This window comes from Oncorhynchus gorbuscha, linkage group LG12 (assembly GCF_021184085.1).
Source record: "Oncorhynchus gorbuscha isolate QuinsamMale2020 ecotype Even-year linkage group LG12, OgorEven_v1.0, whole genome shotgun sequence".
In the NCBI taxonomy this organism is placed as follows: domain Eukaryota; kingdom Metazoa; phylum Chordata; class Actinopteri; order Salmoniformes; family Salmonidae; genus Oncorhynchus; species Oncorhynchus gorbuscha.
The window spans coordinates 74001477-74017212 of record NC_060184.1 but is presented as its reverse complement, the minus strand read 5'-3'; the positions used below and the strand labels follow the sequence as shown (position 1 = coordinate 74017212).

The 15736-nt window shown below is 45.8% G+C and overlaps 1 pseudogene; it reads left to right on the top strand.

The window, feature by feature from the left end:
- The window catches only part of LOC123991386, a 174209-nt pseudogene that overhangs the window by 58324 nt on the left and 100149 nt on the right, over nt 1-15736 (top strand).

Sequence of the window (15736 nt, the reverse complement as noted above, 5' to 3'; positions counted from 1 at the left end):
AGAGGACAGTGGGAATATCCCACACTTTTACTATGGAACAAAATATTTTCTGTGTATTTTAAGAAGCTAGCACAGTACACTGCTCAGCTAAGGGTTAAATGCTCTTCTTTAATGATAATGCTTATATATTTAATACGGGCCGTGCTTTAATTGGCATGGATGGAGAAATGCCTGTAAAATGTGTTTTATGGAACACAATGTATAGAACACAATCTATAGAACACCATGTATAGAACACAATGTATAGAACACAATGTATAGCACACCGTTTATAGAACACCATGTATATAGCACAATCTATAGAACACAATCTATAGAACACAATCTATAGAACACCATTTATAGAACACAATCTATAGAACACCATTTATAGAACACCATTTATAGAACACCATGAATAGAACGCCATGTATAGAACACAATCTATAGAACACCATTTATAGAACACCATGAATAGAACACCATGAATAGAACACAATGTATAGAACACAATGTATAGCACACCGTTTCTAGAACACCACGTATATAGCACAATCTATAGAACACAATCTATAGAACACCATTTATAGAACACAATGAACACCATTTATAGAACACATGAATAGAACACCATTTATAGAACACAATTTATAGAACACCATGAATATAACACAATCTATAGAACACAATCTATAGAACACCATTTATAGAACACAATGAATAGAACACCATTTATAAAACACAATGTATAGAACACAATGTATAGCACACCGTTTATAGAACACCATGTATATAACACAATCTATAGAACACAATCTATAGAACACCATTTATAGAACACCATGAATAGAACTCCATGTATAGAACAAAATCTATAGAACATCATTTATAGAACACCATGAATAGAACTCCATGTATAGAACACAATCTATAGAACACCATTTATAGAACACCATGAATAGAACACCATGTATAGAACGCAATGTATGGACCCGTTGTACTTGGACCTACTTCCGGCGCCAACAGAGATGGCCGCCTCGCTTCACGTGTTACGTGTTATTTCTTACATTGGTACCCCAGGTAATCTTAGGTTTCATTACATACAGTTGGGAGGAACTACCGAATATAAGAGCAACTTCAACTCACCATCATTACGACCAGGAATATGACTTTCCCGAAGCGGATCCTGTGTTTTGCCTTCCACACAGGGCAATGGATCGGATCCCAGCCGGCGACCCAAAACAACGACGCCGTAAAAGGGGCAAATGAAGCGGTCTTCTTGTCAGGCTCCGGAGACGGGCACATCGCACACCACTCCCTAGCATACTACTCGCCAATGCCCAGTCTCTTGACAACAAGGTTGATGAAATCCGTGCAAGGGTAGCATTCCAGAGAGACATCAGAGACTGTAACGTTCTTTGCTTCACGGAAACATGGCTCAATCGAGAGACGCTATCGGAGTCGGTGCAGCCAGCTGGTTTCTTCACGCATCGCGCCAACAGAAACAAGCATCTTTCTGGTAAGAAGAGGGGCAGAGGGTATGCCTTATGATTAACGAGACGTGGTGTGGTCATAACAACATACAGGGACTCAAGTCCTTCTGTTCACCTGACTTAGAATTCCTCACAATCAAATGTCGACCGCATTATCTACCAAGGGAATTCTCTTTGATTATAATCACAGCCGTATGTATGTATTCCCCCCCAAGCAGACACATCGATGGCCCTGAACGAACTTTATTTGACTCTATGTAAACTGGAAACCACATATCCTGAGGCTGCATTCATGTAGCTGGGGATTTTAACAAGGCTAATCTGAAAACAAGACTCCCTAAATTCTATCAGCATATCAATTCCGCAACCAGGGCTGTTAAAACCCTGGATCATTGTTAGTCTAACTTCCGCGACGCATATAAGGCCCTCCCCAGGCCTCCTTTCGGAAAAGCTGAACACGACTCCATTTTGTTGCTTCCAGCCTACAGACAGAGACTAAAACAAGAACCTCCCGCGCTCAGGCCTGTTCAACACTGGTCCGACCAATCTGATTCCACGCTTCAAGACTGCTTCGATCACGTGGATTGGGATATGTTCCGCATTGCGTCCAACAACAACATTGACAAATATGCTGATTCGGTGAGCGAGTTCATTAGAAAGTGCATCGGCGATGTTATACCCACAGCAACGATTAAAACATTCCCAAACCAGAAACTGTGGATTGATGGCAGCATTCGCGCGAAACTGAAAGCTCGAACCACTGCTTTCAACCAGGGCAAGGTGACCGGAAACATGACCGAATACAAACAGTGTAGCTATTCCCTCCGTAAAGGCAATCAAACAATCTAAGCGTCAGTATAGAGACTAAGTAGAGTCGCAATTCAATGGCTCTGACACAAGAGGTATGTGGCAGGGTCTACAGTCAATCACAGATTACAAAAACCAAACCAGCACCGTCACGGACCAGGGTGTCTTGATCCCAGACAGACTAAATAACTTTTTTGCTCGCTTTGAGGACAATACAGTGCCACTGACACGGCCCTCGGCCCTCGACCCCGCCCTGTGCAACTGGGTACTGGACTTCCTGACGAGCCGCCCCTAGGTGGTGAGGGTAGGTAACAACATCTTCACCCTGCTGATCCTCAACACTGGGGACAAGGGTGTGTTCTGAGCCCTCTCCTGTACTCCCTGTTCACCCACGACTGCGTGGCCATGCACGCCACCAACTCAATCATCAAGTTTGCGGACGACACAACAGTGGTAGGCTTGATTACCAACAATGACAAATGTGGTGACAGGAAAACAACCTTACACTCAACATCAACAAAACAAAGGAGATGATTGTGGACTTCAGGAAACAGCAGAGGGAGCACCCCCCTATCCACGTCGACAGGACAGTAGTGGAGAGGGCAATAAGTTTTAAGTTCCTCGGTGTACACATCACGGACAAACTGAATTGGTCCACCCACACAGACAGCGTTGTGAAGAAGGTGCAGCAGCGCCTCTTCAACCCCAGGCTGAAGAAATTCGGCTTGTCACCAAAAGCACTCACAGATGCACAATCGAGAGCATCCTGTCGGACTGTATCACCGCCTGGTACGGCAACTGCTCCGCCTACAACCGTAAGACTCTCCAGAGGGTAGTGAGGTCTGCACAACGCATCACCGGGGGCAAACTACCTGCCCTCCAGGACACCTACACCACCCGATGTCACAGGAAGGCCATAAAGATCATCAAGGACAACAACCAGCCGAGCCACTGCCTGTTCACCCCGTTATCATCCAGAAGGTGAGGTCAGTACAGGTGCATCAAGGCTGGGACTGAGAGACTGAAAAACAGCTTCTATCTCAAGGCCAGACTATTAAACAGCCACCACTAACATTGAGTAGCTGCTGCCAACATACTGACTCAACTCCAGCCACTTTCATAATGGAAATTTATGGAAATTTATGTAAGAAATGTATCACTCGTGTAACGGCAGATCTCCTCTTCGTCCGAAGAGGAGTAAGGATCGGACCAAGATGCAGCGTGGTAAGTGTCCATGATGATTACTTTAATAAATAAACTGAACACTATGAAATACAAAACAATAAATGTGAACATTAACAAAACCGAAACAGTACCGTGTGGCAACAAACACTCACACGGAAACAAACACCCCCAAACCAACAGTGAAACCCAGGCTACCTAAGTATGATTCTCAATCTGAGACACCTAACGACACCTGCCTCTGATTGAGAACCATCCTAGGCCGAAACAGAAACCAAACATAGAAAAACAAACATAGAATGCCCACCCCAAGTCACGCCCTGACCATACTAAACAAACCTCCCCAAGTCACGCCCTGACCATACTAAATAAAGACAAAACAAAGGAAATAAAGGTCAGAACGTGACAGTACCCCCTGAACCTATAGGGGAGGGGCGGCTCTGGCGCGGGACGTGGACCCCACTTCACCACAGTTTTTGTCCGCCTCCTCAACCGCCCCCGTGGCTTATTATGAGCGGCGACCCTCACCGCCGACCTCCGACTGGGAACCCTAGCCATGGGTCCCAAATGGACGGGAGATTCCGGCAGCGCCGGACAGGCGGAAGACTACGGCAGTTCCTGGCTGACTGACGGCTCTGGCAGCTCCTGGCTTGCTGGCGGCTCTGGCAGCTCCTGGCTGGCTGGTGGTTCTGGCAGCTCCTGGCTCAATGATGGCTCTGGCAGCTCCTGGCTGACTGGCGGCTCTGGCAGCTCCTGGCTGGCTGGCGGCTCTGGCCACTACTGTCTGGCTGACGGCTCTGGCAGCTTCTGGCTGACTGGCGGCTCTGGCAGCTCCTGGCTGGCTGACGGCTCTGGAGGCTCCTGGCTGGCTGGCGGCTCTGGCGGCTCCTGGCTGACTGGCGGCTCTGGCGGCTCCTGGCTGACTGGCGGCTCTGGCGGCTCAGGACAGACTGGCGGCTCTGGCGGCTCAGGACAGACTGGCGGCTCTGGCGGCTCAGAACAGACTGGCGGCTCTGGTGGCTCAGGACAGACTGGCGGCTCTGGCGGCTCAGGACAGACGGGAGACTCTGGCAGCTCAGGACAGACGGGAGACCCTGGCGGCTCAGGACAGACGGGACACCCTGGCGGCTCAGGACAGACGGGAGACTCTGGTGGCTCAGGACAGACGGGAGACTCTGGCGGCTCAGGACAGACGGGAGACTCTGACAGCGCTGGAGAGGGCCACCGGAGGGCTGGTGCATGGAGGTAGCAATGGATAGACCGGACCGTGCAGGCACATTGGAGCTCTTGAGCACCGAGCCTGCCCAACCTTACCTGGTTGAATGCTCCCAGTAGCCAGGTGAAATAGCCCGTACTGGGCTGTGCTGGTGAACCGGGGACACCATGCGTAAGGCTGGTGCCATGTACGCCGGCCCGAGGAGACGCACTGGAGACCAGATGCGTAGAGCCGGCTTCATGCCACCTGGCTCGATGCCCACACTAGCCCGGCCGATATGAGGAGCTGGAATGTACCACACCGGACGCACTGGGGAGACTGTGTGCTCCACCGCATAACACGGTGCCTGCCCGGGCCCTCTCTCTCTCTCTCTCCGGTAAGCACGGGATGTTGGCGCAGGTCTCCTACCTGCCTTCGCCACACTACCCGTGTGCCTTCCCCAAGACATTTTTGGGGCTACCTCACAAACAAACAAATCCTGTAAACAATATCAGAATATGAACGAAGGTGATTTGGTCATAAGTTGAGTACCAATTAGCTATAAGTGAGAAACACACCCACATATTAATAGAGGAGGAACTCAGACTGTAAACTATTTAACGATTACTCTACCTTGTTATGAGCCCTAAAACCCATGTTTTGAATTATATATAAACTAGCTGTTAGGGATTTTAAGTGTATAGTTTAATTATAACAGTTATCATTTGATCTGCTGGCATCAAATATCATCACTGAGCTGACAGGGATCCTCATGATGCAGTACAGTGTTGGCTACTGCATCTGAAAATTGTTTACCTTTTCTTATCTGTCGTTGTTGGCTAACCATTTTTTCCCTGTTTCTATCTCTCCCTGCAGCGTCCGGGGTGCCGATGCAGGAAACGGAATCCGTGTGTTCATGCCAGATATTGGCGTGTTCGTGGCGGGCCTGGTCATGTGGCTGCTGTGTCTGAGTCTGGAGGAGAAGCCGCAGGTGAAAGACAAATCACAGCAGCATGACGTCGAATGCGAGTCAGACAGTCAGGTGAGCTCATCATCTCTCTACAGACAAACTTCTGCCCCTGGCGTATCTGGATTTACAGGGGAACCCCACCCTCCCAACACCTATACACACCCATACACCCTACCCTCGTAAATGTTGTACTCAGTACAGGCCAGGAACTCACTAAAGAGTAGTGACAAGGAAATGGAAAGGAAATACTTTTAACTTTCATATATAAATACATTATATATCGAAAAGTATGTGGACACCCCTTCAAATTTGTTGATTTTAATATTTCAGCCACATCAGTTAGTCAAATGTATGCCCTGCTAGAGCTGTCAATTGTAAATGTTGTTATTGTGAAGAGGAAATGTCTAGGAGCAACAACGGCTCAGCCCGCAAAGTACTAGGCCACACAAGCTCACAGAATGGGACCGGCGAGTGCTGAATCACGTAACGCGTAGAAATCTGCTGTCCTTGGTTACAACACTCACTACTGAGTTCCAGACTGCCTTTGGAAGCAATGTCAGAACAAGATCTGTTAGTCGGGAGCTTGATGAAATGGGTTTCCATGGCCGAGCAGCCTAACACAAGCCTAAGATCAACATGCGCAATGCCAAGTGTTGGCTGGAGTGTGGAAAGCTCATCGCCATTGGACTCTTCACCATCTGGCAGACAGCCTGAATGCATAGTGCAAACTGTAAAGTTTGGTGGAGGAGGAATAATGCTCTGGGACTGTTTTTCATGGTTCGGGCTAGGCCCCTTAGTTCCAGTGAAGGGAAATCTTAACTGATATTCTAGACGATTCTGTGCTTTCAACTTTTTGGCAACCTTGTGGGCAAGCCCTTTCCTTTTTCAGTATGACAACGCCCCCGTGCAGGAAGCGAGATCCACTTGCCGATGAAGTAGACCCCACAGTTTAGGGAGTGTAATAAGTGGAACACATTACTGTCTGGAAGAAGACCAAACAGCCATCATTTGTGTGCGTGTGTGTGTGTGTTTGTGCGCCCTTGTGTGCATGCGTGCATTTGCATGTCCGAGTGTGTGTGCGTGTGTGTTTGTGCGTGCGTGTGTGTTTGTGTTTGTGTGTGTGTTTGTGCACCCGTGTGCGTGCGTTTGCATGTGCGAGTGTGTGTGTGTGTGTGTGTGTGTGTGTGTGTGTGTGTGTGTGTGTGTGTGTGTGTGTGTGTGTGTGTGTGTGTGTGTGTGTGTGTGTGTGTGTGTGTGTGTGTGTGTGTGTGTGTGTGTGTGTGTGTGTGTGTGTGTGTGTGTGTGTGTGTGTGTGTGTGTGTGTGTGTGAGAGTGTGAGAGTGTGAGTTTGTGTGTGTGTGCGTGTGTGTTTGTGCGCCCGTGTGTGTGCGTTTGCATGTGCGTGTGTGATTTTTCCCAGGACTGTGATTCCCTCTCTCTTTCCACCTCTGTCAAATCAAATCAAATTGTATTTGTCACAATACAACAGGTGTAGGTAGACCTTACAGTGAAATGCCCTTAACCAACAATGCTTTAAGAAGTTTTAATAAAAATAAGTGTCAAGTAAAAAATAGAAAATAGAAAATAAAAGTAACAAATAATTCAACAGCAGCAGTAAAATAACAATAACAAGGCTATATACATGGGGTACCGGTACAGAGTCAATGTGGAGGCTATATACATGGGGTACCGGTACAGAGTCAATGTGGAGGCTATATACAGGGGGTACCGGTACAGAGTCAATGTGGAGGCTATATACATGGGGTACCGGTACAGAGTCAATGTGCGGGGGCACCGTTTAGTCAAGGTAATTGAGGTAATATGTACATGTAGGTAGAGTTAAAGTGACTATGCATAGATTATAAACAGAGAGTAGCGGCAGGGTGAAAGAGGGGTCTGGGTAGGCCTTTGACTAGCTGTTCAGGAGTCTTATGGCTTATCTCATCGTTGTCAGTGATCAGGCCTACCACTGTTGTGTCATCGGCAAACTTGATGATGGTGTTGGAGTCGTGAACGGACGTGCAGTCATGAGTGACCAGGGAGTACAGGTGTGGACTGAGCAACCTGATGGGCCCCCGTGTTGAGAATCAGTCTGGTGGGTGTGTTGTTCCCTACCCTTACCACCTGGGGGCGGCCCGTCAGGAGGTCCAGGATCCAGTTGCAGAGGGAGGTGTTTAGTCCCAGGATCCTTAGCTTAGTAATGAGCTTTTTGGGGACTATGGTGTTGATGTTGAATGCTGAGCTGTAGTCAATGAACAGCATTCTCACGTAGGTGTTCTCCTCTTGTCCAGGTGGGAGAGGGCAGTGTGGAGTGCAATAGAGATTGTCATCATCTATGGATCTATTGGGGCGGTATGCAAATTGGAGTGGGTCTAGAGTTTCAGGGATAATGCTGTTGATATGAGCCATGACCAGCCTTTCAAAGCACTTCATGGCTACAGACGTGAGTGATACGGGTCGGTAGTCATTTAGGCAGGTTACTTAGTTCTTGGGCATAGGGACTATGGTGGTTTGCTTGAAACATGTTTGTATTACAGACTCAGTCAGGGACTGGTTGAAAATGTCAGTGAAGACACTTGCCAGCATGCTCGGAGTACACGTCCTGGTAATCCGTCTGGCCCTGTGGCCTTGTGAATGTTGACCTATTTAAAGGTCTTTAAGAGTGTGAAAGAGTGTGATCACGCGGTCGTCCGGAACAGCTGCCCTAATGGTAATTCTGCTATGACCTTGGTGTTATTACCTGGATAGCTCCTAATCCACTGGGTTTGGTCAGCCTCCCTCTACGTTGGAGAGCTTCTCTCCCTCGGGTGCCGCTCTGGAAGCAAATCTGGCAACCGCTTCTCTGCAGACCTGGTAACCCACAGGTTACAATGCATATGTAGGCCTTGAGAAATGCCTCAGAGACGAGATAGCCGTTAGGGAGAGCGAACGAGAAACGAGGGGATGGGGATTTGTTAGGGTCAGCTTTCTTGAAAGGGGTTTAGGTTGGGTCTCTAGACAGGTTGTATAGAAATTTCATTTGGCAGCCGAACAGGAAATTGTCAGGCTCGGTCATATTACCCAAAGTGATTGTGCGGATGACTGAATTTGTTGCAGGATCATTCCAACTTTAGTTACCATATAATTGGGTCATTCCTACTTGGGTTACCGTATAAATGGGTCATTCCAACTTGAGTTACCGTATAAAAACACCTGGCACCTACTACCATACTACATTCAAAGGCACTTAAATATTTTGCCTTACATTCACCCTCTAAACGGAACACTTACCATGTCTCTATTGTCTCAAGGCTTAAACATCTTTCTTTAACCCGTCTCCTCCCCTTCCTCTACACTGATTGAATTGGATTTAACAAGTGACATCAGTAAGGGATCATAGCTTTCACCTGGATTCACCTGGTCAGTCTATGTCATGGAAAGAGCAGCTGTTCTCTAATGACTTGTACACTCAGTGTTGACTGTGGTTATGACTTGTACACTCAGTCTTGACTGATGATGTGGTTTCATGTCCTTCTGTAGCTCAGTTGGTAGAGCATGGCGCTTGTAACGCCAGGGTAGTGGGTTCGATTCCCGGGACCACCCATACGTAGAATGTATGCACACATGACTGTAAGTCGCTTTGGATAAAAGTGTCTGCTAAATGGCATATATATATATATATTCATGTGGTTACTGATCAGTCTGAAGAAATCTTTCTGCAGGGGATGTTGTACCATCCCATTGGATTTGATATACCCAATTATTAATGCAGTCAAAATTAAAAGTGTGTACTCTTCTTGTACCCATTTTAGGGCATTGAGTTCAGTCCTTGTAAATGTTATGATCTTGATCACTTGATTCAGGTTAAGAGCCTCTCGTTTCTATCAAAATAACGACATGCTTATTCGTTCCCTTATTCCCTCTTGAATTACACAACACGTATGACATCAGTTTAAAGCGTTCCTGCTTGGTGAAAGTTGGAAAGCAATATGTAAAAACATTTGCAGTGCGAAGGAAACCGTGAGTTGAAAACTTTATATGTCAAAACAAAAAATGTTGATCTCCACCGAGCGGTTCTCCACGCTTGTGTGACTCCGTTCCGCTCGTTGGCTTTAACTTGAGTACCGCCTTCCACAATGCATGTATTGATCCCACTCCCACAGCTCCCAGAACCCTTTGCTTGACCTTCATCCCGTTCCCTGCAACTCTTCAGTTTTCTTCTGCCCACGTGTGCATCCTGTTCCAAGGTGGCGCTGTTTATTCAGCCATGTGGCTCAGACCAGCTTTTGCAAAAGAACTCTCGTTTTTATTTCTCCCCTCTGTTCCATAGACCCGGTCTAGTTTTCTCCCCTCTGTTCCATAGACCCGGTCTAGTTTTCTCCCCTCTGTTCCATAGACCCGGTCTAGTTTTCTCCCCTCTGTTCCATAGACCCGGTCTAGTTTTCTCCCCTCTGTTCCATAGACCCGGTCTAGTTTTAATCCCCTCTGTTTCATAGACCCGGTCTAGTTTTAATCCCCTCTGTTCCATAGACCCGGTCTAGTTTTAATCCCCTCTGTTTCATAGACCCGGTCTAGCGTTCTCCCCTCTGTTTCATAGACCCGGTCTAGTTTTCTCCCCTCTGTTCCATAGACCCGGTCTAGTTTTAATCCCCTCTGTTCCATAGACCCGGTCTAGTTTTAATCCCCTCTGTTTCATAGACCCGGTCTAGTTTTCTCCTCTGTTCCATAGACCCGGTCTAGTTTTAATCCCCTCTGTTTCATAGACCCGGTCTAGTTTTCTCCCCTCTGTTTCATAGACCCGGTCTAGTTTTAATCCCCTCTGTTTCATAGACCTGGTCTAGTTTTCTCCTCTCTGTTACATAGACCCGGTCTAGTTTTAATCCCCTCTGTTTCATAGACCCGGTCTAGTTTTAATCCCCTCTGTTCCATAGACCCGGTCTAGTTTTCTCCCCTCTGTTTCATAGACCCGGTCTAGTTTTAATCCCCTCTGTTTCATAGACCCGGTCTAGTTTTAATCCCCTCTGTTCCATAGACCCGGTCTAGCGTTCTCCCCTCTGTTTCATAGACCCGGTCTAGTTTTCTCCCCTCTGTTTCATAGACCCGGTCTAGTTTTCTCCTCTCTGTTTCATAGACCCGGTCTAGTTTTAATCCCCTCTGTTTCATAGACCCGGTCTAGTTTTAATCCCCTCTGTTCCATAGACCCGATCTAGTTTTCTCCCCTCTGTTCCATAGACCCAGTGTAGTTTTAATCCCCTCTGTTCCATAGACCCGGTCTAGTTTTCTCCCCTCTGTTCCATAGACCCAATCTAGTTTTAATCCCCTCTGTTCCATAGACCCGGTCTAGTTTTCTCCCCTCTGTTCCATAGACCCAATCTAGTTTTAATCCCCTCTGTTTCATAGACCGGGTCTAGTTTTCTCCCCTCTGTTTCATAGACCCGGTCTAGTTTTCTCCCCTCTGTTCCATAGACCCGGTCTAGTTTTCTCCCCCCTCTGTTTCATAGACCCGGTCTAGTTTTAATCCCCTCTGTTCCCTAGACCCGGTCTAGTTTTAATCCCCTCTGTTTCATAGACCCGGTCTAGTTTTAATCCCCTCTGTTCCATAGACCCGGTCTAGTTTTAATCCCCTCTGTTTCATAGACCCGGTCTAGTTTTAATCCCCTCTGATTCATAGACCCGGTCTAGTTTTAATCCCCTCTGTTTCATAGACCCGGTCTAGTTTTCTCCCCTCTGTTTCATAGACCCGGTCTAGTTTTCTCCTCTCTGTTTCATAGACCCGGTCTAGTTTTCTCCCCTCTGTTTCATAGACCCAGTCTAGTTTTTATCCCCTCTGTTTCATAGACCCGGTCTAGTTTTCTCCACTCTGTTCCATAGACCCGGTCTAGCGTTCTCCCCTCTGTTTCATAGACATAGTCTTTATATAGTGTTGTCTCTCTTTACGTAGTGTTGTGGTGTCTCTCTTTATGTAGTGTTGTAGTGTCTCTCTTTATGTAGTGTTGTGGTGTCTCTCTTTATGTAGTGTTGTGGTGTCTCTCTTTACGTAGTGTTGTGGTGTCTCTCTTTATGTAGTGTTGTGGTGTCTCTCTTTGTAGTGTTGTGGTGTCGTAGTGTTGTGGTGTCTCTCTTTATGTAGTGTTGTGGTGTCTCTCTTTATGTAGTGTTTTAGTGTCTCTCTTTATGTAGTGTTGTGGTGTCTCTCTTTATGTAGTGTTTTAGTGTCTCTCTTTATGTAGTGTTGTGGTGTCTCTCTTTATGTAGTGTTTTAGTGTCTCTCTTTATGTAGTGTTGTGGTGTCTCTCTTTATGTAGTGTTGTGGTGTCTGTCTTTATGTAGTGGTGTCTCTCTTTATGTAGTGTTGTGGTGTCTCTCTTTATGTAGTGTTGTAGTGTCTCTCTTTATGTAGTGTTGTGGTGTCTCTCTTTATGTAGTGTTGTAGTGTCTCTCTTTATGTAGTGTTGTGGTGTCTCTCTTTATGTAGTGTTGTAGTGTCTCTCTTTATGTAGTGTTGTCTCTCTTTATGTAGTGTTGTGGTGTCTCTCTATATGTAGTGTTGTCTCTCTTTATGTAGTGTTGTGTGTCTCTCTTTATGTAGTGTTTTAGTGTCTCTCTTTATGTAGTGTTGTGGTGTCTCTCTTTATGTAGTGTTGTGGTGTCTCTCTTTATGTAGTGTTGTGGTGTCTCTCTTTTATGTAGTGTTGTGGTGTCTCTCTTTAGTGTCTCTCTTTATGTAGTGTTGTGGTGTGTCTCTTCATGTAGTGTTGTTGTCACACCCTGACCATAGTTTGCTTTGTATGTTTCTATATTTTGTTTGGTCAGGGTGTGATCTGAGTGGGCATTCTATGTTGTATGTCTAGTTTGTCTGTTTCTGTGTTCGGCCTGATATGGTTCTCAATCAGAGGCAGGTGTTGGTCATTGTCTCTGATTGGGAACCATATTTAGGTAGCCTGTTTTGTGTTGGGTTTTGTGGGTGATTGTTCCTGTCTTTGTGTTTGTTACACCAGATAGGGCTGTTTTCGGTTTTTCACGTTTCTTGTTTTTGTATATTGTTTTATTTTCATCTTTATTAAAGATGTATCAAAATAACCACGCTGAGTTTTGGTCCGCCTCTCCTTCAACAGAAGAAAACCGTGACAGTTGTGTTGTCTCTCTTTATGTAGTGTTGTGGTGTCTCTCTATATGTAGTGTAGTGTTGTGGTGTCTCTCTATATGTAGTGTTGTGTTGTGGTGTCTCTCTATATGTATTGTAGTGTTGTGGTGTCTCTCTATATGTAGTGTAGTGTTGTGGTGTCTCTCTATATGTGGTGTCTCTCTTAGTGTAGTGTTGTGGTGTCTCTCTGTATGTAGTGTTGTGGTGTCTCTCTGTATGTAGTGTTGTGGTGTCTCTCTTTATGTAGTGTTTTGGTGTCTCTCTTTATGTAGTGTTGTGTGTGTCTCACTTTATGTAGTGTTGTGGTGTCTCTCTTTATGTAGTGTTGTGGTGTCTCTCTTTATGTAGTGTTGTGGTGTCTCTCTGTATGTAGTGTTGTGGTGTCTCTGTATGTAGTGTTGTGGTGTCTCTGTATGTAGTGTTGTGGTGTCTCTCTATGTACGTAGTTTTGTGGTGTCTCTCTGTATGTAGTGTTGTGGTGTCTCTCTGTACGTAGTGTTGTGGTGTCTCTCTGTATGTAGTGTTGTGGTGTCTCTCTGTATGTTGTGGTGTCTCTCTTTAGTGTTGTGGTGTCTCTCTGTACGTAGTGTTGTGGTGTCTCTCTTTATGTAGTGTTGTGGTGTCTCTCTGTATGTAGTGTTGTGGTGTCTCTGTATGTAGTGTTGTGGTGTCTCTCTGTATGTAGTGTTGTGGTGTCTCTCTGTATGTAGTGTTGTGGTGTCTCTCTGTATGTAGTGTTGTGGTGTCTCTGTATGTAGTGTTGTGGTGTCTCTGTATGTAGTGTTGTGGTGTCTCTCTTTATGTAGTGTTGTGGTGTCTCTCTGTATGTAGTGTTGTGGTGTCTCTGTATGTAGTGTTGTGGTGTCTCTGTATGTAGTGTTGTGGTGTCTCTCTTTATGTAGTGTTGTGGTGTCTCTCTGTATGTAGTGTTGTGGTGTCTCTGTATGTAGTGTTGTGGTGTCTCTCTGTATGTAGTGTTGTGGTGTCTCTCTGTATGTAGTGTTGTGGTGTCTCTCTGTATGTAGTGTTGTGGTGTCTCTCTGTATGTAGTGTTGTGGTGTCTCTCTGTATGTAGTGTTGTGGTGTCTCTCTGTATGTAGTGTTGTGGTGTCTCTCTATGTAGTTTTGTGGTGTCTCTCTGTATGTAGTGTTGTGGTGTCTCTCTGTACGTAGTGTTGTGGTGTCTCTCTGTATGTAGTGTTGTGGTGTCTCTCTGTACGTAGTGTTGTGGTGTCTCTCTATAGTGTAGTTTTGTGGTGTCTCTCTATATGTAGTTTTGTGGTGTCTCTCTGTACGTAGTGTTGTGGTGTCTCTCTGTATGTAGTGTTGTGGTGTCTCTCTGTATGTAGTGTTGTGGTGTCTCTCTATACGTAGTTTTGTGGTGTCTCTCTTTTGCTGATGTGTGTTTTGTCCTATATTTGATTGTATTTGTTTGTTTTTATCCCAGCTACCGTCCTGCAGGAGTCCTTTTTTAAATAACGCCTTGTAATGGGTAGGCTGTTTGTAGAGTACGGGCGTCATTTTTGTAAAGAAGAATTTGTTCTTAACTGACTTACCTAGTTAAATAACGGTAAAATAAAGTACGGTCTGGGTAGAGTACGGTCTGGGTAGAGTACGGTCTGGGTAGAGTACGGTCTGGGGCTGGGTAGAGTACGGTCTGGGTAGTACATGTCAATGCAATGCAATAGAACCCTACTCTGATGCTTTCTGCCTTCAACAAAATATCTTGCTTAGTTCATTTTGTTTCTCTTTGTTGCATTGAAATGGGATAATATTGTGTTGCTTTGATCACATTTGCCACAGTAAAGGGAAACGTTTATAGTGTTAACAGAGAAAACACTAGAACAGTGGTCACCAACCTTTCTGAGTCAAGGTCAAGATCCCTTTCTGAGTCAAGATCCCTTTCTGAGTCAAGATCCCTTTCTGAGTCAAGATCCCTTTCTGAGTCAAGATTTTCTGAGTCAAGATCCAAGATCCCTTTCTGAGTCAAGATCCCTTTCTGAGTCAAGATCCCTTTCTGAGTCAAGATCCCTTTCTGAGTCAAGATCCCTTTCTGAGTCAAGATCCCTTTCTGAGTCAAGATCCCCTTTCTGAGTCAAAATACAAGCAGAGATAAACCGCAAGATCAGATTACTCCCATGAACAGATCCCTTTCTGAAAGTGAAATGTTCTTTGATATTAAAAAGATTACTCCCATGACAGAGAAAGTGAAATGTTCTTTAATATTAAAAAAGACCCAAGCTAATAATAACACAAGCCTACAGAGACACGTTCCTACTAATTCATTACTGCTGCACTGCTTGTTGTAGCGCTGAGTGGAAATAGGAAGAATGTGAATTTTAAGGCTTATAAAAGTGTTGAAAACAAAGTATTGACAGTGCTGAGTAAGAACTTGAATGGCAGCTCTTTGCTGTATTCGTTCACAGTCTCTCTAGTCATGGTTATAAACATTTTAAAATGTCACAGTATCAACTTTGCTGTAGCTTTTGTTGCTTATGCCTGCTAGTTACTGCAGAAATGGTCATCTGAGCTGTCCGATTGGCCAGCGTTAGACCTTCATACACATGAAATGGTACAAAAATGCAACCGTGTGCCTACCCAGCGTGCACTGCAGCTGAATCAGGTGCATCGACCTCCAACAGCCCAAGACTAAAAGAAATCAAATAGGAACACAAGGCTTAATCATTGGGTTTTTTACAAACATGTTTGGCTTATCGACTAGGAATACCTTGGCGATTGAGTTGGTGACCACTGCTCTAGAAAACTGAGTGAGGTTCTCGTGCTTCTCTCTGCGGGCGTGTATTTCTTCTGCGCAGCAGTCCCAGGGAGCTGTGCCGCAGTCTCAGGGCTGCTTCACGCCCGCGCGCAGCTTAGCGGGAACATTGGTCAGAACCCCAACTAGGTGTCGGGTAGTAACCAAAAGGTCACTGGTTCGAATCCCTTAGCCGACTAGGTGAAAAATCTGCCGTTGTGCACTTGAGCAATGC